The sequence below is a fragment of the Lissotriton vulgaris genome, chromosome 11 (assembly GCF_964263255.1).
Source record: "Lissotriton vulgaris chromosome 11, aLisVul1.2, whole genome shotgun sequence".
Taxonomy (NCBI): Eukaryota; Metazoa; Chordata; class Amphibia; order Caudata; family Salamandridae; genus Lissotriton; species Lissotriton vulgaris.
The window spans coordinates 161347262-161374877 of record NC_141699.1 but is presented as its reverse complement, the minus strand read 5'-3'; the positions used below and the strand labels follow the sequence as shown (position 1 = coordinate 161374877).

The following is a 27616-nucleotide window of genomic DNA, read 5'->3' as shown; positions in this document are numbered from 1 at the left end:
CTCCCTAGAACCTTTACAGCGGAATCAATAAGAGATATAGGGCAGTAATTACCAGGGTCACTCCTATCCCCTTTTTTATAGATGGGGACAATCACCGACTGGGACCATGTCTCTGGAATGCCTGTTTTTGAGATTCTATTAAAAACATTTGCTAAAACTTTGGACCAAAAGGAAATGTTAACTTTAAAAAGGTCGGAGGGAACACCATCTGGCCCTGGAGCCTTGTTACTAGTCATTTTAACAATAGCAACGGCCACCTCGCCCTCGTCTACAGTTAGGATGTAAGGCAGTCTGGAAAGGGTGGTCGAGGCCTCTGCCCCCAAAATCTCCTGTTCATAAACTGACTTAAAGTGCAAGTGCCATTTATCTTCTTGTATTCCACAATCCAGTTCATTGTTACTAGAGTTAGAAAAATAGGGTTGGTTGACCACAGCCCAGAACTTGGCGCTGCTTTTCAGCACATCAACTGATGTCAACTCAGCCCAAGCATCCTCTCTAATCTCACGCCGCCTTCTATCAACGGCTGTCTTGTATTCTTTCCTGAGAGTAGCCACAAGCAATCTATTCATCGGTTTGGATTTAAGGGCCACTTTGAGTTTATGGTTGGCTGCAGAACAGTGCTTATCAAACCAGCCTTCCTTCCCTTGTGCTTTGCCTTTGCCCTGACGTGTCAGGTTTGAAGGACTGGGTTATTCTAAGACCCAGCGGTGCCAGGGGACAACACCTGAAACCTTCGTGGGTAACCTGTTCCGGCGTACAAATGACAGAGACACGGGACACTTCCTTCAGCGTCAAAGATTCGAGGTTTATTACTGCAGGGAACACAGAAGTCACGAGAAGTACATCACATGTAGGTTCGCGGAGCCTGCTTCGAATTGCTACTGTGGGTCGCTCCTTTTATACACATTTCTCTCATAGGTTAACATGATACACAAAGGTTTACAACTTGGTTCCCATCATAAACACCAAAAAAGGTTGCTTTCATGTATTCAGGGCCCGAAACATAAGTACGGAAACATTTGGTGGTTCCCAACTGTAAAAACCCAACTTCCCACCATTAGTACATTCCAATCAGCAGTAAACAGATCGAAGAAGGAACAGAGACAGGTGCAGAGGAAGGCAGAAACAGTGGGGAGATCGGAAAGGGTGTAAAAGGGGTGGTATCAGGAAACACGAGTTGCAAGCATCAAAGGGACGTGCCTAATGAGATGCACGGCTGAGACAATAGACCGGCACGGCAAGATGAGCCTCGAGCGGGGCCATCTGCCTTACAGTATCATCCCCCTCATCATAAAGACACTTTCAAAGGAAACGTGTCTTCCGCAAGAGTCTTGGGAATCCCAGGGTCGCGAAGCGGACAGCGTCCGTTCGCTGGCTACTTGAGGGCAAGAGACAAAATGGATGCCGCATCTAAGATGGAACCCGTGGGCTCGGATGTAGAAACCCACAAAACAAACGAACGGTTTAGGTTAGCACAGCGAAACTGCGTACACCCACTAAACTCGTCATTTGCGGTTCATAGATACCAGACTCGACCATATTCGTGCGAGTCAAATACACCACTTACGATCGTCACGGAACCTCAGACGCTCCTTTTGCCCTCATGTAGGCAAGCACTAGTCAGAATCATATTCGATATTCATCAGACCATCTAGATGTTGCTGCAACATAATTTTATCCATCTGAGCTCCTTTGGTAACAGGCGGCTGTCTTATACACGTCGTAGCACAGAGGCCACATAAGGCAGGACCACACTGCACACAAAGGCAACACGTGAACAGGAATGCTACAACGACTCAGATGATCATCAGAATCTTCCAACCCCAAGTCGACATTAGGCCCCAAAACCACCCAAGTAGCGTCCAATCCCCTACGTCCACGTGTATGGACTCAGAGATCTTATGCAACTTCGAGATGGCTTGATAGACAGTCGGAGCGTTATCTGGAATGAAAATACAGCAGCTCGAATGGATCACCTTACATACTCCACCTCGATCTGCTAAAACAACGTCTAAAACCATACGGTTTTGTAACGTCATGAGCCTATCCGCCTGAAGTTCTGCGGTGATGTTACCAAGGGCACTGGCAGTGATATTAGCTGTCAATTCCACTACTCGAGTCAACTGTCTCAGGTTCCTACTATTGACCATAGGCCCCCAAACGGAAAGAAACCCTTGAAAAAGTCTCCTGCCTCTTGACCGGCAGTGTCCTCTTCACTAATCACGCCCCTCACAATTCTAGTCTTGTGGTAATCTGCATCTACGGTAAACGTCGGAGGCAACAAATTTGCGATATAACATGTGCCCGCAAAGTCGGAGGGCAACCACGTATACGCACGATCATGGCAGACAAAGTACGTACCCTTGGCAGTCAGAAACACAGGGGACGAGAGCATCGGCAAGACATACGTCTCGGAGCAATTAGAAATAGAAGGAACCCCTGAAACATAAAGCATTTGGTACGAGTAATTTGTTGCAGTTTGAATCTTTGCGCCTGAGCTTTTTCCAAATCCACAAGCTTTGAAAATGCCATCCTCTAAAACCGTCCGCAATGTTTCTTGACGCACTTAAGTTCTGTGTAGCAGTGGTCAATCCCGATGGAGTTCCCAGGAACCGACGGTCTTTGACCTAGTGTCAAGACCTACTAACCAGAAGGAAGTACACGCGCGGCCCTACGGTACACCTGGATGCAAGGTATCTTAATTTCACAAATATGTACAAAGTCTTTCGGCTGTGGAAGCAAAAACACAGATGTGGAAAAAAACTCAATATTTACAAAATCACGGTTATACGAGTGTTTAGACTGATCGTGGCAATGGGGTAACGTGGATGTCGAGGAATAAAAGCAAATTTTATTTGTCCTTGGTGTGGGATCGCAAAAAGTATCGGCTCTTTCCAGGACGTGTCTGTTCGTCAAACAATGGATCCGATGAGGGAACAGAGTTCTGTTGATCAGTCAATTGTTCAGATCTTGAGCTTTGCGATGACAAATGTTCAACAATGTCGTTCTGCTGCACTGAGGATTCTCCGACAGGTTGGGCGTCGCTAAAAGGTACGAAGGTCTGCAATTTTTCAGTTTCAGATGAAGCAATGCCTTTCCTCACCCACGAGTCCGCTGGTAAAGGTATAGGTACCTTTTTGGTGTGGGTGGCATGCACCCAATTCTTCCGGCCTTCCAGACGGACAGCAGTTCTCGTGGCAAGGAGGACTTGGTAGGGTCCAGTAAAACGAGGCTCGAGATTTCGTTTTCTTCCAAAGTTCCTCGTCACCACCCAGTCTCCGGGCTGGAGCTGGTGGCCTGGACCCTCCGTCTGCGTCGGCAGTGCTTCAAAAACCTGTTGGTGAATTAACCTCAGTTTAGCGGTCAGATCATGAAGATAATCGATCAACATTGGATATTCAAGATCAGAAAACACACTCGGTCTAGGGACCCCCCAAACATTCGCAGGATGGCCGAACACTATTTCATAGGGACTGAGCCCTACTCGGGAGTGTACTGTCGCCCTTGTTGACAACAAAGCTAAAGGCAAAGCGTCAGGCCACGAAAGACCAGTCGTCGCCTGAATCTTCGCTAGTTTGAGTTTAAGGGTGCCATTATACCCTTCAACTAAACCCGCTGACTGGGGATGGTTGGCGCTATGGAATTTTTGACTAATTCCAAGGCCCTTACACACACTCTTCATCACACTCCCCACAAACTCACTTCCGTTATCAGACCATACAATCCGTGGCATTCCATACCGAGGAAAGTATTCCTTCAGTAGGATTTTCGCAGTGGACAGAGCCGTGTTATCTTTGAGGGGGTAGGCCTCAATCCATCGGGAGAATGCGCAAACCACCACTAAACCAATCGTCCAAAGCTATGCGCGACGCCAAAAGCGTATTGGCTGTCGGTAAACACATTCACCCGTTTCCCTTTCGACAACACACACGCTCTAGTCAAAGCGATCAGTTCTGCAGCTTGGGCAGAGTTCTGATTCAATCTCGCAGTTTCCACGACAGTATTCAAAGTTACCACAGCATACGCAGTTGTCACATCACCATTCGGCAATTTAAAACATGAACCATCCACATACAAGGTCCCATCGGGATCTTCCAAAGGGGTGTTTTTAAGGTCCACACGACCTTTTGTTTCCTCCTCAGTCCGTAAGTAACAGTCGTGAGGGGTTACTTCATCTGACTCCATGCTAATGGGCAACAAAGTCGCCGGGTTCAGGACATTACAACGTTTTATCTGAATATGACTTGCCAAGAGCGTCAACTCATACCCAGACAACCTTGCACTCGTCAAGTGCTGAGTTTTCATACGATTTAAGAGAGTGTCAACTGCGTGCGGAACCATCACCGTAAGCATATTATCCATGACCAATCCTGCAGATTGTCGGATGGACACCGCAGCTGCCGCTGTTGCTCTCAAACAACTCAGCAATGCTCTAGCTACCGGGTCCAAGGTCGAGGAAAAATATGCACATGGACGCTGCTTACCACCAAAAGGTTGCGTCAAAACACTCAACGCACAACCTTCTCTCTCGTGAACGTATAGTGTAAACGGCTTACTGTAGTCAGGAGTACCTAACACAGGAGCCGAACACAACGCGTCACGTAGTTCAGAAAAACTTTTCTGACATTCTTCCATCCATGGTAAAGGAGTTGGAACATCCTTGCACGTAAGAGCTACCAATGGTTTCGCTAGCAATGAAAAATTAGGAATCCATTGCCTGCAGTATGACGTAATACCTAAAAAGGCACGCACATCTCTCTGAGTTTTTGGCACAGTCATTAGGGCAATCGCTGCAATTCTCTCTGGGGTCAACCTTCTTCCCTCCTTTGACAATAAGTGACCTAGATAGGTTACTTCTTGACAACAATATTGAAGTTTAGAAGGAGACACCTTGTGATGTAAGTCACAGAGATGCTGCAACAACGATACCGTAGCAATTTTGCAGATGTCCTGAGTATCTGCAGCCACCAATAAGTCGTCAACATATTGGATCAAGGCTGCACCAGCCGGCAACACAAATGCATCTAATTGGCCCTTCATGGCTTGACTGTATATCGATGGACTCTCACAGTAGCCCTGGGGAGCACGTTTAAACCGGAAGCTGCGACCACCAAGAGAGAAACCGAAAAGGTCTCTACTCTCTTCAGCAATCGGAATGCTGAAGAACGCATTCTTCAGATCGATCACTGAAAACCAAGATGCAGAGGCTGGAATCAGAGTCAGTAGAGCCGTGATGTCAGGCACAACAGGGAACTGAGGAATCACAATTTTATTTACCTCCCGTAAATCGATAGCAAAACGATAAACAGGTGGTTTCGAAGGATCAGTACGTTTCAGAATAGGTAACACAGGACTGTTACACACGTTTCCCCGAGTCTCCTCGATAACATCTTTCTCGATCAAGTCATAGATAATAGCTAACAATGCTCGCTCACCATCAAGGGAGATACGATACTGGGGAATACGTGGCAGTCGCACGTTAGATTTCAAATGGACAACATAAGGGGAGATGTCAAGCAGGCCCAAGTCATTGGGACCTGTTGCCCACAAAGATGCAGGAAGAGAACTCAATTCCGGTGGAAGCTTATCGAGAGACAAGTACATTGGAGAGATAACTCTCTCACCCAAAGTAAGCTTCACTCCCGCAGGAGAACAATACAAAGTCGCATACAGACGTTTTAGCAAATCCAGGCCCAAGAGATTTTCACCACACCCAGTGGTCAAAATCAGCGGAGCTTTCAGCTCACGAGGCCCAATTGTAAGAGGCAAAGGGCACGAAACCGGATTGCTAACAGGGGCGCCAGAGAATCCAACGGAAACATTTGTTAAGCCAGACAAAGGTGCGCCAGGGAGTTTCGAATGCATTATGGAACTTTTCGCTGCACCAGTGTCCAACAGAAAAGGCTCAACGACGCCCGAGGTGGCAACTGCGACGTAAGGCCCTCTCTGATCAACCGGAACTGATACTACTCCCTCTCCTTGTCTATGGCTGTCCTAGTAATTACCGTCATCAGCATCCTGATCGACGTAATAATCATCCTCATTGTACTGAGCAGATCGCCCTTGTGACGATCCACGCTGATCAAAACAATTATTGGAGTCAGAAGTGTTAGCGGAACGATCGTTCTGAGCACCGCGACCTCTACCACGCGATGTCTATTGAGAACCACCACGACCTCCTCTAGACGAATTACCAGTATTACGCTCATTGAGGACTGGACAATCGAATTTCAAATGACCCTCCTGTCTACAATAGGCACACTGATTGTACCCCAACGAAGATCTCTGCGAAGAGGAATCATTTCGTGATTGTGACCTATTTGACTGAGATTGTGATCTGTTCCGCTGTTGCGAGTCATTCTGATTTGAACGCGGGGGATACGCCTGTTGCAACAACACTTTAGTTTTTAGCTCTTTCGTTTTCCTGTCAGCACGATCGTTCTCCTCTTTCTCCCTATTCTCATAATATTGGGCCGTAGCCAATATTTGAGCAGAAGTAGAAACAGCCCACGCGCTTTCAGAATTTCGCAATTTATTGCTTAAGTCAGGCAGTAAATTTGAAACAAATTTGTCCACAAACAACCTCTGACCACCTTCGGTACCCATGTCTTGACCACTATGGTCAATGAAAGCCTCCTCAAATCTCGTAAAGAAATCAGAGACGCTCTCATCCTTCTTTTGTTTGCAGGCGGACAGTTTGTCCCAATTTACCTTCATGGCTGGCATAAGCGTTTTCATTAGGGTAATTATTCTCTGAGGGAGTTCGGTAATTAACTGTTCAGGTTTAGCCCCACCAATTTGTTGTGTGTCTGCCGCAATAAGAGCAGCCCAATCACCACCTAATTCTGCCGCATGGTTTTCTTGACGAATCTTTGCCCATACCGGTTGCGGTACGACATTGTCAAACAGCATATCGATATCGGCAAGATTCATTATCGTAGCGTCTACGAGCTGCGATAATTCTTTATAATACCCTGCAGGATTTTTACGAGGGTCAGGCAAAGATTGCTTCACCTGTAGAACTTCCGATCGTTTCCACGGGAGATGAATCCATACTCTCTGGAAATGCGGCAAGATGATAGGAACAGCATTAGCATCACCTGGCATCCACACTGGCGGAACTTCGCGCATGGGATACTGACCAGGCGCTGCTGGCGGTCCCTCAATGTCTTCCACAAACAACGCACGAGGCATTATAGAAGGACGAAAAGATAATAATTGCTCAACAGCGCGTCGAACATTTGAATCGACTATCATTCCGCTCGAAAACTGGAGCTGCAGATTAGTTAAAGCAGTCAATACATCGTTCGGTGCATCGGCCGATATTTGATCACGTAAAACTTTACACATTTCTTCGAAAACGTATCTTTGTGTCGGTATATTGAATTGACAGAACGTCTCAAGCACCGCACGTGGAGGATTTCTAAGGGGGTATTTCATCCAAGCCATCGCCATATTATATAGTGCAGCACGTTCCCTATTACCGGGAAGCTGACTACGTCTTTGGGGACCGTCCGAACCAGCGGACTCAAGAATAGGTCCAAGAGAATTGAAAAAGTTAGCAGCAACAGAAGGGGTATGACGTCGGGTAGATGGAGAGGTATAACATAGGGGATTAACAAGAGAAGAGTCGGAAACAGACGAAACAGCAGGAGTAAGCAGAACAGGAGCAGAAGCGGGAGCAGGAGTATGAGGAAGTACAAGCGGTGGAGCAGTAGGAACAGAAGTAGGCAAGGGAACAGGAACAGTCGGAAGAACGGGTGCAGGTTGAGGGACAGGTTGAGGAACAGGTACAGGGGGAACCACAGGAGCTGCGGTACCCTGTGCGTACGGAGGTGGTGACTTCAGAAGATAGGACAGTAAAGGGTCCTCAACTGATTCCTCTTTCTTATCCGACTCCGTTGGCAAAGCGGGGTAGCATTTATCTATAGACATACGCTGAAGCCTATTGAAAACTTCCTTTTCCTTTTCCTCCTTATCTCGCTGAAACTGTTCTGCTTTCTTCACTATGGCAGCAACTCCATCTCTCTGATTGCGTTTTGTCTGCCTGATTTCTTTCTGTTTGGCTTCTTTGCGCCACAACCGAAAGGCATCAAACATGGCCGGCCTTGATTTTTTCTTAAACAATTTAGCCTCGAGGTTATCTAAAATCGGGGTCTCGAAACTACCATGAGGTGGCCAACTAAGGACACCGTCCTTTCTAGTGTAGCGAATCCAATACTCATTAAAGGTAATCGGACCTAACCCATGCTTGCTATATAATTCATAAGTTGGAGTTCCAACCGGAGGTATCGGACACGAGTCTTCCAGTCGGGAATCCACACCACAACGACCAAAACAACTGAATAAAGTACTACGGCCAGGCATCTTGCACACTAGCTGAGTTTCACAAACTTCAAGGGTTACGGGATTTACCAAGTCCCCGCAAAGAGCAAAAACCCTCGGTTTTTGGCGACTGCAGACGTCAAATATCACAACAAAGAACCAAGTACTAAGAACCACAAATGCAATGGAACCATGCAACAACTAAGCACCCACAACTAAGAACTCTGGGAGCGACCCACAAATACTTAACTCAAAGATCGATGGCGTCACCAGGAAGGCCCGTCAATCGTCTCGCTGTACCAAGGTCTACTCCAGGCGCCAAAACAGGTCTACAGTCAGGGCAGCAGTCCGTCGCAGCCGTCAGGAGGCGGGAATCTTCGCGGGAAAAGTCGTCGGGCCACTTGTTTCGACAACAGGATCGATGAAGCGGGGTGCACCTTCCCTCGGAGATTTCACACGAAGTTCCTCACGATCGTCGGGCTTGGACCGGTACCACTGATGCAGCCCCACGTTGGGCGCCAACTGAAGGACTCGGTTATTCTAAGACCCAGCGGTGCCAGGGGACAACACCTGAAACCTTCGTGGGTAACCTGTTCCGGCGTACAAATGACAGAGACACGGGACACTTCCTTCAGCGTCAAAGATTCGAGGTTTATTACTGCAGGGAACACAGAAGTCACGAGAAGTACATCACATGTAGGTTCGCGGAGCCTGCTTCGAATTGCTACTGTGGGTCGCTCCTTTTATACACATTTCTCTCATAGGTTAACATGATAAACAAAGGTTTACAACTTGGTTCCCATCATAAACACCAAAAAAGGTTGCTTTCATGTATTCAGGGCCCGGAACATAAGTACGGAAACATTTGGTGGTTCCCAACTGTAAAAACCCAACTTCCCACCATTAGTACATTCCAATCAGCAGTAAACAGATCGAAGAAGGAACAGAGACAGGTGCAGAGGAAGGCAGAAACAGTGGGGAGATCGGAAAGGGTGTAAAAGGGGTGGTATCAGGAAACACGAGTTGCAAGCATCAAAGGGACGTGCCTAATGAGATGCACGGCTGAGACAATAGACCGGCACGGCAAGATGAGCCTCGAGCGGGGCCATCTGCCTTACAGTATCATTCCCCTCATCACAAAGACACTTTCAAAGGAAACGTGTCTTCCGCAAGAGTCTTGGGAATCCCAGGGTCGCGAAGCGGACAGCGTCCGTTCGCTGGCTACTTGAGGGCAAGAGACAAAATGGATGCCGCATCTAAGATGGAACCCGTGGACTCGGATGTAGAAACCCACAAAACAAACGAACGGTTTAGGTTAGCACAGCGAAACTGCGTACACCCACTAAACTCGTCATTTGCGGTTCATAGATACCAGACTCGACCATATTCGTGCGAGTCAAATACACCACTTACGATCGTCACGGAACCTCAGGTTGGAGACTATGTCAAGGCAAACCTTTTGGTACGCCTCCACCACTTCATTGTCCCCCGCCTGGTCATCCATACAAAGCTTTAGTTCCTCATTTTATTTATTATTTATTTTGAGATTTGTAGAGCGCCTGGTGACCCGAGGGCATCCCCGCGCTATAATACTGTAAAATCCAGGACAGACGAAAACCAGGAACTATTTGGGGAAGAGGAGGGTTTTGAGTTTTTTGCGGAAAAGTGCGTGGCTAGGTTCCAGACGCAGCAGGCGAGGAAGGGCGTTCCATGTGGAGGAGGCCTTAACCGAGAAGCGGCGTCCACCGGTCCGCGACTTCTTGAATCTTGGGACTGTGGCCAGATGTTCGTTGTCCGAGCGAAGGTTTCTGTGGGCTTTATAAGGGGTAATCATATCTTTGAGGGTGGCAGGTCCAACCCCATTGATGAGTTTGTGCGTGATGCACATGGCCTTAAACTCCACTCGCTGGCGGACCGGAAGCCAGTGCAGAGATTTGAGGGCCGGTGTGGTATGGGCTCTGGGGGGAAGGTTGAGAATGAGTCTCGCCGCGGCGTTTTGTGCGCGCTGGAGTTTGGCCAGGGTGGTTTCAGGAGCCCCGAGGTATGCGGCGTTGCCGTAGTCCAGGCGTGCTAATATGAGCCCTTGCACTAGAAGTTTCCTGGACAGGGGGGGCAGGAGGGGGAGGATCTTCCGAATTGAGCGGAGAAGACCAAAGCAGGTCCCCGCGGTCTTGACTGCCTGGGTCCTCCTGACTACTACTACAAAGATTACAGAAAAACTCTTCTGGAACTATCTTGCACCACTTGATTCTACGGACTTGATAAGTCAGCTGCAGGTCGCGTTTGTCTACCAGGTTCGACCTACTTTCCGTGATTACAATTACATTTTTGACCCTTAATACAACTGGATTGTGGTCACTAAAATGAGACCGCACAACTGAATAACTAGTAATATGGCTTCCACAATTACTACTTAAAAAAATATAATCAATTACAGACCCGCTACCATGTCCTGTAAATGTAGGAATATCCTTATCGCACCCATAAGGTAGCATTAACCCATTTTCGGCCAGCAGAGTTTCCAAGAAAATGCCCTGGTCTGAGTGCTCAAAATGAATATTCTCCTCATCCGGAGGGCCAAATAAAACATTAGAAGGACATTTATCTTGACAACTATGAACGTTAAAATCCCCCATTAACACAATAGTACATTCAGACTCTGATGACTCTTTAAATTTAAGAAGAAAAGAGTTTAACATCATCAGATTACTAATCGGATGGGCCCTATCAAAAGAATTATAAAAATTCACTACCAGGACATTATGATGGCCCTTACGGGTAATTTGGACAGCGAGGCAGTAGGGGCAACCAGTAACTATTTCTTTGTAAGTACCCGGAATTTTAGCAGATACCAGAGTGACCAAGCCGCCTCGTGCTCGTCCCCGAATAGAGGTGACAGCTGGGAGAAAAAAAGTAGTAAAGCCATCGACTGTGAGCGTATTTTGTGTGTCCCAGGTTTCCTGTATGGCCATTATATCCATGGTGCCTATATAGTCCCTCCATATGGGGTCATTAATTTTACTCCTGAGACCCGCGATGTTCCATGTTGCCACAATCATTTCCCCCTTCACCAGTGCTTTATCCTTTATTCCGGACGGCGAGTCCCCTCCTTCAGCACCCCCATTTGTGAGTGGGGTTAAATCAATATTTAACTCCTGCACAACCTGGGTGCTATTTTCATTTAGTGATGGGGTTGGGGGGATGTTTTGCATCAAGCTAAGCGATGAGCCCTGTTTTTGTCAATCAACCCAATCCAAGTTTGACAAACACTCATAGCGATTGGCCATGGGGATGTTGAGGTAGTTTTCATACCCATTCACGGTCTGAGGATAATTGTAAGGGTGGCCATTTTGTGACCCTCCACCAAACCCCCCTTGAATAGGTCTACCTCTTCTTCTCTTAACCTGGTTCCAGTTGACATCTCCACCCTCATCCCAACCATAGGATTGCACCTCCCATGGTGAGTTAAACCTCCGCCTACTTTTTTGGTCATTTGGACCTCTTAGCCAACTCCATCTTTTATCCACTTGATTCTCAGGTAAGTAAAAATAAGAGAGTGGCCTAGCAGTGACAGTGCTGGCTTGGTAGCGAGAAGTCCCTCTGCAAATATGTTCAACCACCTGTGGGTTCTCAAAGGTTACCACAAAACAGTCCCCTTGTAAGTTTTTTCTGTTCCCACCTACCCAAGGGGTTCTCTCCACCGTTAGGATGTTACTGGGGATATTCGGTGGTAGGGGGTGATTATTTGATAACCAGTAGCACACTTTATTTTTCAGTGCCTGAAAGAATTCCACATAAGGGGGTAATATTTCCGTTACCCCAGTCAAAATCACTACGTAAGGGCAGGCATCTGGGGGGAGGTGGATATTTCTACGAGCCTCCACCTTCTCTCTTGAGACCGAATCTAGATTTGGGGTCAAGGGTATAGGATCTTTAAATTTAACTTGAGGAGTTGTCTTGGGCTTAGCAGGATTGGATATTTGTTTAGGGTCGGGGGTCTTAGCTTTTGCACTTCCTGAATTTGGGGTGTTATTCGGGTTCTTTGGCACAATGTTTTTACCTAGGGTGACATTTTTATCGGCCAAGGGTTGCTTATTTACTTTAGTCACCGCATGGGAAGCCATGTTATTTAGACTAAAACTAGGGGCACCTATATCCTTATGGATGTTTTTCAACACTGTTTCTAAACAGAGTAGCCTTACCTCTATAGGTTCGAGAAGGGTCTTTAACATTTCGAAAATATTATTATTCATCATATTTATCCCACTTCCATCTTGCCGAATTTCAGCCAGGTTGTTCTCTTCACCACTTGCTTCCAAAATCTCCTCCAAGCTACTGTCTACAATAGTATCATCTGGGAGGTTTAAAGATAAGCCAACAGTAGCCCGGTGAGCCCCCTCTTTGTCTTCGACACCTACTGTTGGGTCCCTACTCACAGGCACAGGATCTAAGGCGGTTGCATCCTGATTATGGGTGTTTTTAACTTTCCTGGCTTTGTGAGTGGTTGATTTATTAACCTTATTTTTGGGAATTGCCCCCTCTTTCAACCCTCTTTGATTGATATCAGAGGCCGTCGGCAGGCTGTTCGCCCTTGCTATGGCCAAATCACTATCCGGACCACCCTCTGATAACAAGATGGGATTAGGGGGTGCCTCAAGGCCCTGTTGGGAACTTGGTACATGATGATCCCCATCATTATCTAAACTAGACGGGGTATTTGGGCAATTCATGGTATTAGGTGTACGTGCCTGAGCAATGAGGCCTAAGGAAGATCTTTTGGCCCTGGCCAAATCTTGGGACACCCTTCTGTCCATTAAGACAATCCCTTCGTCAATTAAGGCATTAGTACGAACAATAAAGTCATCAAGGGTGCCAGTCAACTTTTTTACCCCCCCTGCAGCCATACTTCTGGTCTCTCGACAATCCATGACAAAGCTTGCTCCTAGTGTAGCAGTTAATAATGACAAGACAATATTAGCAATCCCTAGGCATTTAAGAGTAAACCACAATGACAGGGACAAGCAGAATACAAACCCCCCTGTTAATATGACGTTTTAAAAGTGTGTTACTATATGCTGCACCTATACTTACAGTTCAGGTGTCCGGTAGTCAATATAATTCGAGCAGGGTGTGTGGCCCAGCCCAGACTCCTCAGGCCTCTGAGGGCCACAGAGGGCCCGCCCTTTGCCCGGGCTTAGCCCCGCGCTTGGTCCCGCTCGCGTCCCGCTTCGCGGAGGGGGTGTTGGTATTTTATGCGCCTCCGGGCGCCTGCTTTCGCGTCACTGTGCGCGCCCCCGCAAAGGCTCCTGGGGGTTGAAGTCCCCCCGCTCTGCGGCCGCGTTGATGGTGGAAAGCTCGGCGGGGGGGACTCGGCTCCTGCTCCTGCTGCCTAGACGGGATAGCTGCTGTGCTCGGTTTCTGATCTCTCCAGGTAGCGTTTCCTTAGGCTACAATTTCAGCGTTAGTGTGAGTGAAAGGGAATAACTAGTGAGCCCCTGGCTGGAGAGGATGGCGAGTCGCATATGACTCTATGAAATATACCAGCACTGGAGAATGATAGTTACAGGTTCTCTTCTTCAGCACTGTATTTTTAATAGATATACATGCTTTAATTACAATAGTCAGACGTATATCATGTATAAAAAGTAGAAAGCAGGCTCACCTTATTAAAAGTGGTTGCGTAGAATTGCTTGTACCACAAAGAATCCGCTGCTGCATCTAAATTCAGGCAGTAGTGCTTGGTGAACTTATGTTTGTTCTTCCATGCCACAGAACAGCATAAGTCATGCAGAGGCCCATCAGCATAGAGGGCTGCACATAAAGTTGCCAATTAGCCTTCTTGTGACAAAAGATGATCCATGCAGACAACCAATGTGACATGCCTTGCTTGAAAAGAGGAAGGCATCTCTCCCGGGATACCCAAAAGACACAAGAGCGTATCAGAGATGCTAATGGCTTTAGTCTTTTCCAGATAAACCTTACATCACTTACATAGCCTAACCAAAAGCAAGAATCTTTCTACATTTGTGGTAGGGGGTGGAAAGAAGGAGCGGAAAACCACCGGCTTAATGTTGGAATCTGATACACTTTAGGTATGAATTCACTTTGGTTTTTGAGAAAAGAGAAATTGCTTTTTGATTGTAAAGGCTTGCAGCTCACATACTCTCATGTAAAAAGTCAATGTGAGAAGCAATGCTGTTTTCCAGGAAAGGAACTTCAAATCTGCTTTGTAAATTAGTTGAAGTGGGGGAGAAGGCTCAGAAGATGCCTTAGATAAATTGCTTGATGACTCTGTGAAATGAATAACTGTTCCTGTGATCATCTGTATCTTGAGAAGCAGCCAAATGCATCTTCAGTGAAGAATATTCGAGGCCGGAAATGGCCAGATGTAATAGGGAAGAGAGAATTTGATACAGCTGCACTGACAAAGGATGTAGGACTTTAGTTGCACATCATAGGGTTTGCACGTCTTGGAGGCACAGGGTTTACATGTCTGCTCTGTGGAATCTCTACAGTCTTTTGGTTTATCTAAATGTCCAAATACCAAGTAATCAGGAGGCAGGTGGTGGGGCTCAGGATTTTTATAGCTCGTGATAAAGAAACTGTCCCTCCCGCCGAGGACGTTCAAAGTGTACTTTGAAGGATAATGGTGATGATGCGAATGGCAGCCATTTTAGTTTAGTGTATCAATACAGTCTCTGACATGCAGGGGTAACCAATATCAGTTCACTCTGCTCTTTCTCGCATTGCCGAGGACCTTCAGGACCAGGGGAAGTGGAGGAAAAGCATAGGCTTAGATGAAAGTTATGACAGATGTTCCGATGGCAAGCGAATGTTTTTCAATTCCGAAGCCCCAAGCCCCATGCGAATAGCCTGTAGCTTCAAAACATTGACATATAGACTCTTCACGGCTTTCAGCCACTTTCCTTTTGGCATCAAATCCTGCATGTGAACGTCACATTCATCCTTTGATGAATCTTTTGTCATATTTTGATGTTAATGGTGCTAAAAGGGAAGGCCTTTTAAAATAGTCTGTCCCATTCTCAATGTCCCAATGCTTGTTTCAGCCAGCGAGGAAATGAAGTGGTCCTCTCATGAATCCACAGACTGTCACCATTGGTCATGTAGTTTCTGCTGGATGGATTGCATCCAAAGTTCACAATGCAGTGGAATGCAGGAAGATATTAGTCCTAGCAGTGACTTGCACAGTCTGACTGAAATAGAAATGCATTTCAAAAACAGGAGTGGCCATGCCCCCTAATTTTGGTAAATGCTCCTGGAAAGTGAACATTTTTCTTCAGCCGTGTCAAGCAACGTTCCTAAGAAGGTTAGGGAAGAGCTCAGTGCTAGAGAGGATTTGGCACTTCACAGGTGTGCTGCCACTGGCGTCAAACATGGTGAAGAGCCACGTGGCGGACTTGAGATTGATTGGTAGAGGTCTGAACTGATAATGCGGCCCTTCTGTGAAAATTGCAGATATTACCTGTGATCCTGAGGAACGGGGATATGGAAATAAACATTCTGAAGGCCTAATTATGTCAGGAAGTCCTTGGAGTATCAAGAGGACTTCCTGAAGAGTGGAGATTCTGAAGGACACATCTGCAGGAACGTGTTGAGATTTCGTAGATCTCGAAAGGATTTCCAGGCGCCTGCCTTCTTTGAAGTAGAACCTTCAATAAACGTACTGTTTGTGTTGGTTCCTCAGTACTTTGTCAGTACCACCCTTAAGCAGTAGACTGAGGAATTCATGTTTTAGTTTTTCCAAGTGGTGATGATGTTCCCTGGTTGGTGGGCCTCAAATATTGATTCTTTTAGAAATTTATAAGTCCTACTTTTATCCTGCTTAGGTACATATTTTTTTATTTCTGGATACTGAGTTTGGGTCAGCCCTCTTCAGCCATTAGTGTGTATAGGTCAGGTGCTTTCAGTCACTTATTTAATATTATGTAATTCATATTCTGGATTTGGCCACATCAGTATTTCAGTGTCACTGTCAGGTACTGGCTATTAGGCTTGTTAGGTCACCTGCCTAAAAAGTGCTCTCCGCTACATGAACGTTGAAGTGAATGGGCGCCTTTGTGCTCCATAAAGTGTTTCCACAATTGTGTTGATGCTGCAGCAATGGTAATTTTGCACCTGATGAAAAAGTTTCTTACCTTGGGTAAAGCCTTATCTGGTAGAGACAATATTATTATTAATGTTATAATTATAATAATTTATTTTATAAGGCGCACAGCTACCCAGAGGTTTCCTAGTACCACCAGACACGAGCAGAATGGAAGAGAGATTATTGATTGAATAACCACGTTTTTACACCTTTACGGAAATTGGCATAGATGGTTTTCTTCCGAAGTGACATTGGGAGCGAATTCCACAAAGAAGGGCCCAGGCAAGAGAAGGATCCACTGCCCATTTGTGACAGTCTGGTCCTGGGAACCAAAAATGTAGCCTCAATGGAAGAACAGAGGAGGCGCGGTGGATGATAGGGATGGACTAGGACATTCAGATACTGAGGTGTGGTGCCAGATTTGGTTTTGTGCATATAGCTCAGTGCCTTGTATTCAATGTGGTTCTCCACCCTGAGCCAGTGAAGGTCACGGAGTGAGCCTGAGATGGAAGCCATTCTAGGAACCTGGATGAGTAACTTGGCAGCCGAGTTCTGCACCACCTGAAGTTAACGAATTACCTCCTAGATACAGGACGTTGCCAAAGTCCAGCCTAGAAGTAATAAGAGCCTGGACCATAGTTATTTGCGTGGGATCAGGCAGCATCCAAAGAATTTGTTTGAGCCACTTAAGGATGGTGAAGCAGGTTGAGGCAACCTTAACTGTTTGAAGCTTCATTGAAAGCTGGTCGTCAATGATCACACCTAGATTGCGGACCTGGCACGCAGGTTGGGGAAGTGCACCCATTTGAAGATGCCAATGCTAGCGGCCCCAGAGATCTTTAACTTTCCCCAAAATTAGTACTTCCAGTTTGAGCAAGTTGGCTTGCATCCAACCTGCTATATTTTGTAGCCCCATCTGAAGAAAAGATGGCTTGGATGACTCTTTAATGGTGAGGGAAGAGATTCGCTGGGTATCATCGGCATAGGAAAAAATAGACAACCGAGCATCTTCAGTGATCGTTGCCAGAGGCCTGACATAAACATTAAAAACTAGTGGGCTGAGAATGGAACCCTGCGGTACTCCATGAGGAGAAGCATTGATCTTAGAACTGGCTGAGGGAGAGAATACCTGAAAAGCACGATCGGCCAGAAAATCAGTGAGCCATTTGAGTGCTGCGCCGACAACGCCCAGCGATTGTAAAGCTTTTAGTAACACGGTATGTGATACCGTGTCGAAAGCCGCACTCAAATCAAGCAATATGAGTGCCACAGTTTCATCCATATCTAGGCGGTGCCGCAATGTTTCCGTAACTCCCAGAGAGTGGTTTCAGTAGGGAAACCAGCTCTGAAACCAGACTATGAAGAATGCAAAAATTTCAGCGAATCAACAAAATGTGTCAGTTGCTGGTTAATATGTTTTTCTAATATTTTAGAAAAAGCTAGGAGTAGAGCGATCGTTCGGAAATTAGATGGTTCCGCCAGATCAGCATTGGCTTTTTAAAAGAGTGGGAGGACCATGGCGTGTTTCCATTCAAGTGGAACAATTGCTTCCTGTAGGGATGCATTAAGCAACTCCATAATTAGCTTTAGCGACAACAGCACCGCCTTCTGAAGTACGGGGATGGGAAGATGATCTCTAGGAGAGCCGGATTTAAGGCTATCTAAGAGGCGTGTGAAGGAGATTGTATTCAGAGGTAACCAGTTTTCTAATTAGTTGGAAGGTACAGTGGTCTGACGATCCAGTAGAGGAGAACTTCCTGATGTTCGGGGGAGTTCTTAGTTTTCTGCAGAACATTGGTTGTCTCTACATTCAGTGCTGAGTAGATTTTCTCCACTTTACTGATTACCAACTTGGCCAAATCCTCACATTGAGATTCCGTGAGCACAGGGGGGGGGGGGAGGAGGGGGGGGTTTGGCAAGTTGCACCCAAAAGTTCATTGACTAATTTAAACAGAGTCTTGAAGCTGTTCTGCGCCGTCGTGATGGTGGTACTCACATATTCGGCTCAGGCAGCATTACGAAGAGAGTGGTAGTCCCTTTTTGCTGATTTATATCTGAGTTTAGATCCGGTCCTTCCTCCAGCGTCTTTCTAAAGCTTTACATTTACTTTTCTTCATCTCTAACCTTTCGGAGAACCACAGGGAAGGAGGTTGGTGATTGTTCACTTTTTTAATGGAGGATTGGAGGCACACATCTATGGATGTTGAAATCCAGGTATGGATGGTGTCCAAATCTGCCAAACCAACTGAAGTAATGGCAGGGATGTTATTTTCTAGGTGCTTGTTAAAACTTTCTATGTCTAATTTCTTCCAGTTTCTAGATAAAGACTTGGTACCCAAGGTTGGCATGTTAGTACACTGCAATTCCTGCCTAACACCAAAACCGATCAAAAAATGATCTGACCAGAGTACTGGGAGAGCTGTATGGCAACAAATATTGGATACAGTTGAAAAAATGGGCCCGCCACATGGGTGGAACCTGAATTACACAGTAGAATATTCATTGCTGCCAAATCAGCTGTCAGTGAAGTGCTTGTTGTACATGTTGGGTAATCAAAATAAATATTCATATCTCCCAAAGTGGTAAAGTTGGCGGCGTACAACAGATGGAGAGCAATGAGTTCAGAAAAAAACGTAGCCCATGGCCCTGCTGGCCCAGGTGGGCGGTAAATCAAGATCCCTGAGAGTGTAAACTGGGGTGTCAGGGTGAGTTTGAATAGGCTGGCCTTGCATGCCTTAAAGGGTAAGTCCTCCCATTTACACGTGTATGAGCTATTAAAGATGACCGCAATGCCACCTCCTGTTTTGGCATTACGATCCTTCGTAATTATTGTATAATATCTATCCACAGATTCCTTAAGGAGTCAGACTGGATCTTGAAGGTTTTTTGTGAGCAGTTCCCCTGAGTGCTGGTAGGTGGTGTCGGCCGGCTCCACATGGTCGTCCGTGGCGGAAGTGACGTCGCATCACCTATGTAGGTGCCAACTTGGCGCTCTCATGTCAATTAATTTTCTTGACTTTCCACGCCAGAGCACGAAATCATGAAGCACACTAATACTGGTGTGTCCAAACTAGGTCCCTGAAAGGGCTCAGCCCTGACCCTAGAAATCTGTCTGCAGAGTGGGGAGGATTAGTGGGTGTTAATGAATTTGCTGCTAGATATTGTCTCTACCAGATAAGGCGTTACTGAAGATAATTTGATTTTCACATTTCTGATGTGAGCTCCCACAATTGTCCCCTCCGGCCATCAAACAGTCTTGCTAGTGACAATTTGATTGGCCAGGAGTGTGAGTGAGCTGCAGGCTTTATCATCCAAGCCTCGCTTACTATAATTTTTTCATGACAAACTGGTGCTTCACACAAGGGCCTCTTTCCTGCCAAAAGTGGGAACACCATTTCCTCTGTCACCTTGCCATCTTTCTACGATTCTCAACATCCCTCTAAAAAAGGCGATTGACTCCACTGCCTGGACCCAAAAAGAGCGTTGTCGTTCTGCCTTATCCGCACACAAGAGTTCCGGGTGGATGACCAACTTTTTGTGGGGTATGTTGGTGCTAAAAAAGGCCGGGTAGAGCAGAAATGGACCATCTCTCGATGGGTCATTCTCTGCATCAAGATCTACTACGCACTGGCAAAGAAGCAGCCTCTTGAAGGCTTAAGAGCTCATTCCACCAGAGCTAAGGCTGCAACCACTGCATTGATCTGCGGTATTTCAGTCCTGGACATCTTTCAGGCAGCAATGTGGGCGTCCTTGCACACATTTTCCAAGCATTACTGCCTGGACAGACAGGTCTGCAGGGATGAGCATTTCACCCGTTCGGCCCTCCAATGCTTCTTAGTCTAAATTTCTTGGTGGACCCACCTCTGGGGATGGTATTGCTTAGGTATGTATTCAGGGGTAAGGAATCTGCGGCCAGATGCCTGTATCAGATGAATAAGGTACTTAAGGTCCCACTGAGGTATAATGAAAGGGGAAGGTTGAAACATATGTACAAAACCTTTTAGAAATCTATTTACAATGAGAGATTTAAATAAGGAAGGTTGATCAGGCAGCCGCAAGAAGGCAGACAGGGCAGAAAGATAACCTTTTAGAGTGCCCAGAGCAGAGCCCTGCTGAGGAGGGGTCAAAATAAAAAACAAACTATCAGAAAGGGAGGCAGAAAGAGGATCAGTAGACTTCTGGACAATATGATACAAACTTTTTTCACCGGCAGGCGTATATCGTCTTGGTGAAGGGATGCCTGGCTGTCAGAATAACATAGCAGATTTTGTGAGGAAGGTCGAAAACTATCAACTGCCGCTGCTCAATCTCCACGCAAGTAGACGAAGGTTGACAGGTTCAGGTGGAGGACCCTCCCCTGCTGCTGCGACAGTGGATCCTCACGAAGGAGCAGCCTGATTGGATGATCAATACACATGTTTAGAAGCTTGGGATACCTGACTCTTCTTGCCCAGTCCAGAGCCAGAAGGATGACTTGGCCCGGTCGTTCTTGATCTTCTAGCAAACTCTGGGTAGGATTAGCATGGGTGTAAAGGCGTAATGCTAGCCTGAGATTCACTCGAAACGAAAAGCGTCTCCGATTGAGAGCTGCCTTGGAAACTCCAGTGAGCAATACTGATGACATAGCGCGTTCTCAGCGGAGGTGAACAAATTCAACCAAGGCTCCCCTCACTACTGAAGGAGACCTTGTGCCACTTTGGGTGGAGACGTCATTTATGATCTGCCAGGCTTCGATGGCTGAGTTTGTCCGCCCTGGCGTCCAGGAATCTGTCAGATTTTGGACCACCAGGGATATGCTGTGCTGTTCCAGCCATGACCAGAGATATAGGGTCTCTTGACAAAGGGTCCACAACCCCAACCCGCCCTGTTTGTTGCAGTACCACATAATGGTGGAATTGTCCGTGAACACCTGTAATAGCCTTCCCTTGATGGATGGTAGAAAGGCTTTCAATGCCAGTTGGATCGCATGGAACTCCTGCATGTTGATGTGGACTCTGGATTCTGCAGGAGACCATCTACCTCTCCCAGATGGCCGCCCCTCCAAATAGTGACATATTTGTCACTACTGTGAGGTCTGGTTGGGGAAGGGGTCTTACTTGGACCCAATTGCAATTAGTTAGCCTCCACGTCCATTCGGGTCCTATACCTAAATACCCGCTCTATGGTTAAGCACCAAGTCGACATCTTACATCTACTTATGTCTGAAAGTCCCGATGTCTTATTACTATCAGAGACTTGGCTTACCGACAACTCCCTCCCTGACATCCTGGCTGCGCTACCCCCCGACTATTTCCTGTTAAACACCAATAGATCAGGGGGCCGCACTGGGGGAGGGGTGGCGGCGGTAATTCGCAAGGATCTCAAGATCATTGCCTCGGCAGCCTTGTCCTTGCCGGAAGTAGATACCTTGGTCCTTAGCCTGGGGACTGAGGTAGGTGCGGTCACCCTTGTGCTACTATACCGCCCCCCCCACTCCATGCCATCTTTCCCTTCATCCTTTATCGACCAGCTGACCAACATCGCTACCTGCTCCCCCCGTACTGTCATCATTGGTGACTTTAATTATTGGTTCCAGCACGAGGACGCTGGCCCACATGCTTCCGAATTGTTCGAGGGCCTTTTGAACCTTAATTTCACCCAACTGGTCAAGTCCGCCACCCATACGGGTGGCCACATCCTCGACCACATTTGGACTCATGGAGTCACGTCCTCTCGTCCGCTCATTACATCTTGTGTGTGGTCAGATCACTACCTGATCGACACTACATTCTCGGCGGCTGGTCAGATTAAGGTCCCCCCACGGGAGGGCGGCATGGCTCGTAAGTGGAAGGCTGTCGACTCTTCCAAACTATTGGACCATTTGTCCCAAACGTACCCCCTGCCACCTAATAATACGGGTACCAACGAGCTTTGTGGGCTTGTGGCAGACTGGCTTACCACCGCCAGTGACATCTTTGCCCCCCCCACTAAGTTCCCCCAATCCAGGCATAGCCATTCTCACAAATGGTTCACCCCCCACTTAAAAGCTCTCCATTTAGAACTTCGTCAGTATGAGCGTAAGTGGAGAAGGGACTACTGCCCTCCTAGCAGAGACGCCTATGTGGCTGCGCGCAACAGGTATAAACTCGCCATCTTGGCTGCCAAAAAAACCTACGCCTCTGGCAAAATTCTATCCGCCCCCTGTCACTCTAAGGAAATCTTTAAGGTGCTTAATGAATTCACTTCTGACCCCAGGACGCTCCCTACTCAGGCCCCCACACAGGAAGCATGTAATACTCTCAGCTCCTTTTTCATTGACAAAATTGTATTAATTAAGGACACCATCCACGTTACACCTCCTGGCGCTGGATCTGTTTCCCCTCCTCACAATTCCTCCTCCTTCTCACAATTTCCTCTTCTAGACTCTACATCTCTGGCCATTCTTGCGACCCGCATTAAATCGGGATCCCCAGATGACTGTTGCCCCCCCTCCATACTTCGGGACATCTGCCACTCTCTACCCAACTGCATCCTCCCCTTGCTAAACTCTTCTCTTTCTTCTGGTATCGTGCCGGGTCCCTTCAAGGAGGCCGTGCTGGTACCCCTCCTGAAGAAGCCGGGGTCCGACCCCGCCGTCCCGGCAAACTACCGCCCTATCTCCCTCTTACCTTTCTTCTCTAAGATCCTGGAAGCCCACGTCACCACCTGTCTCTCACAATTCATCGAGAGTTCCAACTTTCTCGAGGCCAACCAGGCAGGCTTCAGACCCGGCCACTCTACGGAGACAGTGATCTTGGCCGTGCTGGACGCCCTGAGAGACGGTGTTGACAAGGCTGTCCCCCAGGCCCTGGTATTATTAGACCTGTCAGCCGCCTTCGACACGGTGGACCACAACATCCTTCTCCACCGTGCCGAACAGGCTGGCGTCCAGGGCCTGGCGTTGGCCTGGGTCAGATCTTTCCTGACCGGTAGGTCTCAGACCTTCAGCCTGGGCGTTTTTAGGGCTCCCAGAGAGCACTCGCTCTGTGGGGTCCCCCAGGGTTCCTCTCTGTCCCCCCTTCTTTTCAATCTCTATCTTCGCCCCCTTCTTTTTTCTCTGAGGCAGTGGGACGTCACTGTGTTTAATTACGCAGACGACCTGCAACTCATCTTTTCTCTTAATTCCCCCTCTGCTATCTCCAACTTTCAGGCAGTCATGTCCCACATCCTCCAGTGGATGGGCCAAAATCAGTTAAAGCTGAACCCCGGAAAGACGGAGCTCCTCCTTCCCGGCAGGAGCGCTACCTTCTGGGGGCCCCAATTCTGGCCGGCGGACCTGGGCCCCTCTCCCACCCCTGTAGCCTCGGTGAAGAGCCTGGGGGTCACCATCGATTCCACCTTATCCCTAGGGCCGCAGATAGGGACCGTGGTTTCCTCCTGTATCTACCAACTGCGCAGGATCAGGAAAGTGGCATACCTCTTTACACCCGATGCCCTCCTGCAGGTTATCATGGCCCTCGTCCTCTCCCGCCTAGATTTTTCTAACTCGATCTACCACGGTCTGCCCAAAACATCGATGGCGAGACTGCAAGTGGTTCAGAATCAGGCAGCGAGATTGGCCTTAGGGATTCCAAAGTGGCAATCCGCCAGGCCCCTTCTTGTTAAACTCCACTGGCTCCCAGTCATCTCCAGGGCAGCCTTTAAGATCGGATGCCTTATCTTTAAGTCGCTAGCTGGCCCCTGCCCTGCCTTCATTAAATCCCTAATCAGACCCTACTGCTCATCCCGCAATCTGAGATCCTCCCACCTCCATCTCTTGACTGTTCCACCTTACAAGCTTTGTAGATCTGGTGGCCGGAGATTTGCTTACCTGGCCCCCAAGCTTTGGAACTCTTTTCCCCTCTCTCTAAAAACTTCTAACTCCTTAACTCTTTTTCGTAAATCTTTAAAAACTTGGCTCTTCCCCCAATCTGGCTAGTCTTTCTGTCCCCTCTACTTCCAACCAGCGCCAGGAAACCCATGGTGTCAGTGCGCTCTATAAGCACCCCTAAATACAAATACACTGCAGGTCCTTTGCAGTTCCCGTCAAGATCTGGACCATGTTGGAGAGAATTCCCTGATGCTGGGCCCACTGGAACTTCAGGTACAATTGCATGTGCCATCTGGCATGTGCCACCAGCGGGATGCAGGAGCCCATAAGGCCCAGCAGCCTCAGAGTCAGTCTCACTAAAACCCAGGATAGAGGCTAAAACATCGGTATCATAGCCTGAATATGCAGGACTACTTGCTCAGGAGGATAAGCCTGAAGAAAACAAGTTACTTACCTGTAACTTTAGTTCTCCAGTATTGGAATCTTTCATAGATTCACATGCCTGTATTATTCCCGTCGTCGAGACGGGAGTCTCCGGTATATAAAAAGCAGTGCTGATACATTTCATAATCATGCAATACCATTTGAAAATGAAGCATAATCTCATATACATATATATCTATACTTATATAAAATGTGACTTTTTAAACAAGAGAAAGTATGGATGGAGGGATGTAAAAAAGACTCACTGTTACTGGATGATATTCCGCAGTACCGTCTCTCCCACCGCTGCATCCGCTACTTCAGCTGCCTCCAAGCAGTAGTGCCTGGTGAAGGTGTGCGTAGATGGCCAGGTCGCTGCTCTGCAGATATCCTGGATTGGCACTCCTCCAAACAGCGCAGTGGATGTGGCCACCGCCCTCGTGGAATGGGCACAAACTCGTTCATTCAAAGGCTTTCCAGCAGCTTGATGACAGTAGACAATCGCACTGGAAATCCATCTGTAAATTCCCCTCTTTGACAGCGGGAAACCTTTCCTGGGTGCGCTGAAAGCGACGAACATCTGAGAAGACTTGCGAAACGCCTTAGTTTCTTTCAAGTAAAATTTCATACATCTCTGAACGTCCAGCGAGTGCAATACTCGTTCTGCTGCTGTTGACGGATGAGGAAAGAAACGTTTCAACACCAACGGTTCGTTCAAATGAAAATCAGTTGGCACCTTCGGAATGAACTTCGGGTTTGTCCTGAGAATCATTCTATCCTGAAAATGTAAGAAAGGCTCCTGAATCCTGAAGCTTGAAGTTCACCTACTCTTCTAGCTGAAGTCAATGCAATGAGAAGAGCCACTTTCCAGGACAAGAACTTCAGGTCTGCGCTGTGTATCGGTTCAAATGGTGGTTTCATCAATTGAGAGAGTACAATATTCAGATTCCATAATGGTGGTGGAGGCTTTACTGGAGGAAAGGCCCTGAATATCCCCTTCATAAACTGTTTGATAATCCTTGATGACCATAAGGATGGGCCTGACGATGACCTCCTGTAGCGGGATAACGCAGCCAAATGCACCTTGATGGAGGCGTGTGCTAATCCTGACTTTGCCAATAGCAGAATGTAAGGAATAATTTGATGAGGTGCAGCAGTAAGAGGGTGCACATTATGCCTCTTCCACCACAGACAAAATCTCTTCCATTTCATCCTGTAGGTTTTGTTGGTACTCTCCGCTCTGGCCTTGGACAGGATCTCCCTACATTCGTGTGAGATGTTCAGATGGCTAAACTCACAGTGTTCAGGAGAAAGGCTGCTAATCGCAAGGATTTCGGGTCCGGATAGAGCACCTGCCCCTTGGACATTGTCAGAAGCGATTGAATTGGACGCAACCGAATTGGACGGTCCTCCGACAGCAGCAGCAGTTCCGTGAACCAGTGTTGTCTGGGCCACCACGGGGCTACTAGGCTCAGTCTGCAAGGCTCTTTCTTGATCTTCACCAGTACGCGGGGGAGAAGAGGAATTGGAGGAAAACCGTAGGCAAAGATGCCGGACCATGCCATGGAAAACTCATTCCCCCAAGAGCCCTTCTGGGGAAGCCAGCTTGCGAAGTACTGGCATTTTCTGTTTTCCTTTGTAGCGAAGAGGTCCACTAAAGGTGTTCCCCATCTTCGAAAGACGCTGTCCAGGATCTCCTGGTCTAGCTCCCATTCATGGCAGGACGATTTGAGCCTGCTGAGAGTATCCGCCTTGACGTTTTGATCCCCCGGGAGGTGTTCTGCATCCAAAGATATTCTTTGCTGAAGAGCCCATTCCCGTATCTCCAGGGCTTCCTGAGACAGGGAGAGAGCTCTCGTTCCCCCTAGCTTGTTGACATAATGCATCGCTGTAGTGTTGTCTGTTCTTACCAACACCGGCGAACCTCTTATCCTTGGTAGAAAAGCCAGTAATGCCAAGCAGATCGCTCTGAGCTCCAGCAGATTTATGTGTAATTGCTGTTCCTGCACCTTCCAACGACCGCTGACTTGAAGGTCCTGAAGGAAAGCTCCCCATCCTTCCAACGACGCATCCAACGACGCTCCCCATCCTTCCAACGACGCATTACCACTAGAGGAGCCGCTCTTGCCAGAAACGTCAGTCCTTGAGACACATTTGCTTTTTGTGTCCACCACTTTTCTGCCTGCACCATCACTGGTGTCACCCCTATTGTATCGTCGAAGGATCCCTCCGCTTGACGCCATTGGAGATCGATCTGCTCTTGCCATGGTCTCATCCTTAGCCTGCAGCAAGGTACCAGGGGAATACAAGATGACATCGTGCCCAGCAAGGATTTGTACCTGCGGACTGAAAGAGACTTTCTTTTTACAAAGTCTTGGAAGAGGGACACAATCCTCAGTTGCCTTTCCTCGGAGGGAAACGCCTTGTTGCATTCCGTGTCCAATATTGCCCCCAGAAATATGATCACTTTTGCTGGGTGGAGGTTCGACTTTCCCTCGTGGAGAGTCAATCCTAGATTGGCGAATAAGTCTATGCAGGCCTGTGTTGACGCTCTGGCCTGTACCTTTGATGGTGCCTTGACTAACCAGTCGTCGAGGTAAGGAAATATTTGATGTTTTTGCTTTCTCAACACAGCCACCACTGGAGCCAGGCATTTCGTGAAAACTCTTGGCACTGACTTCAAGCCGAATGGCAGTACCTTGAATTGGTAATGTCTTCCGGCTACCCAGAACCGAAGGTACTGTCTGTGTGCAGGATGTATCGGCACACGGAAATACGCGTCCTGTAGGTCCAATGTGGTCATATGATCTCCTGGGTTTAATAAAGGTAGGATGTCCTGCAGAGACACCATCCTGAAAGATTGTTTCTTGAGATTGGTGTTTATGGATCTGAGATCCAGAATGGGGCGCCACTGGAGCTTGTTTTTCTTGATA

At 47.5% G+C, this 27616-nt stretch overlaps 1 protein-coding gene and 1 pseudogene across 1 annotated transcript in view; both read right to left on the bottom strand.

Annotated features, from left to right (window-relative positions):
• The window catches only part of RAD9B (RAD9 checkpoint clamp component B), a 636801-nt gene that overhangs the window by 87865 nt on the left and 521320 nt on the right, over positions 1-27616 (bottom strand). The window lies entirely within an intron of this gene.
• Positions 15130-27337, bottom strand: LOC147679453 (uncharacterized; annotated as a pseudogene).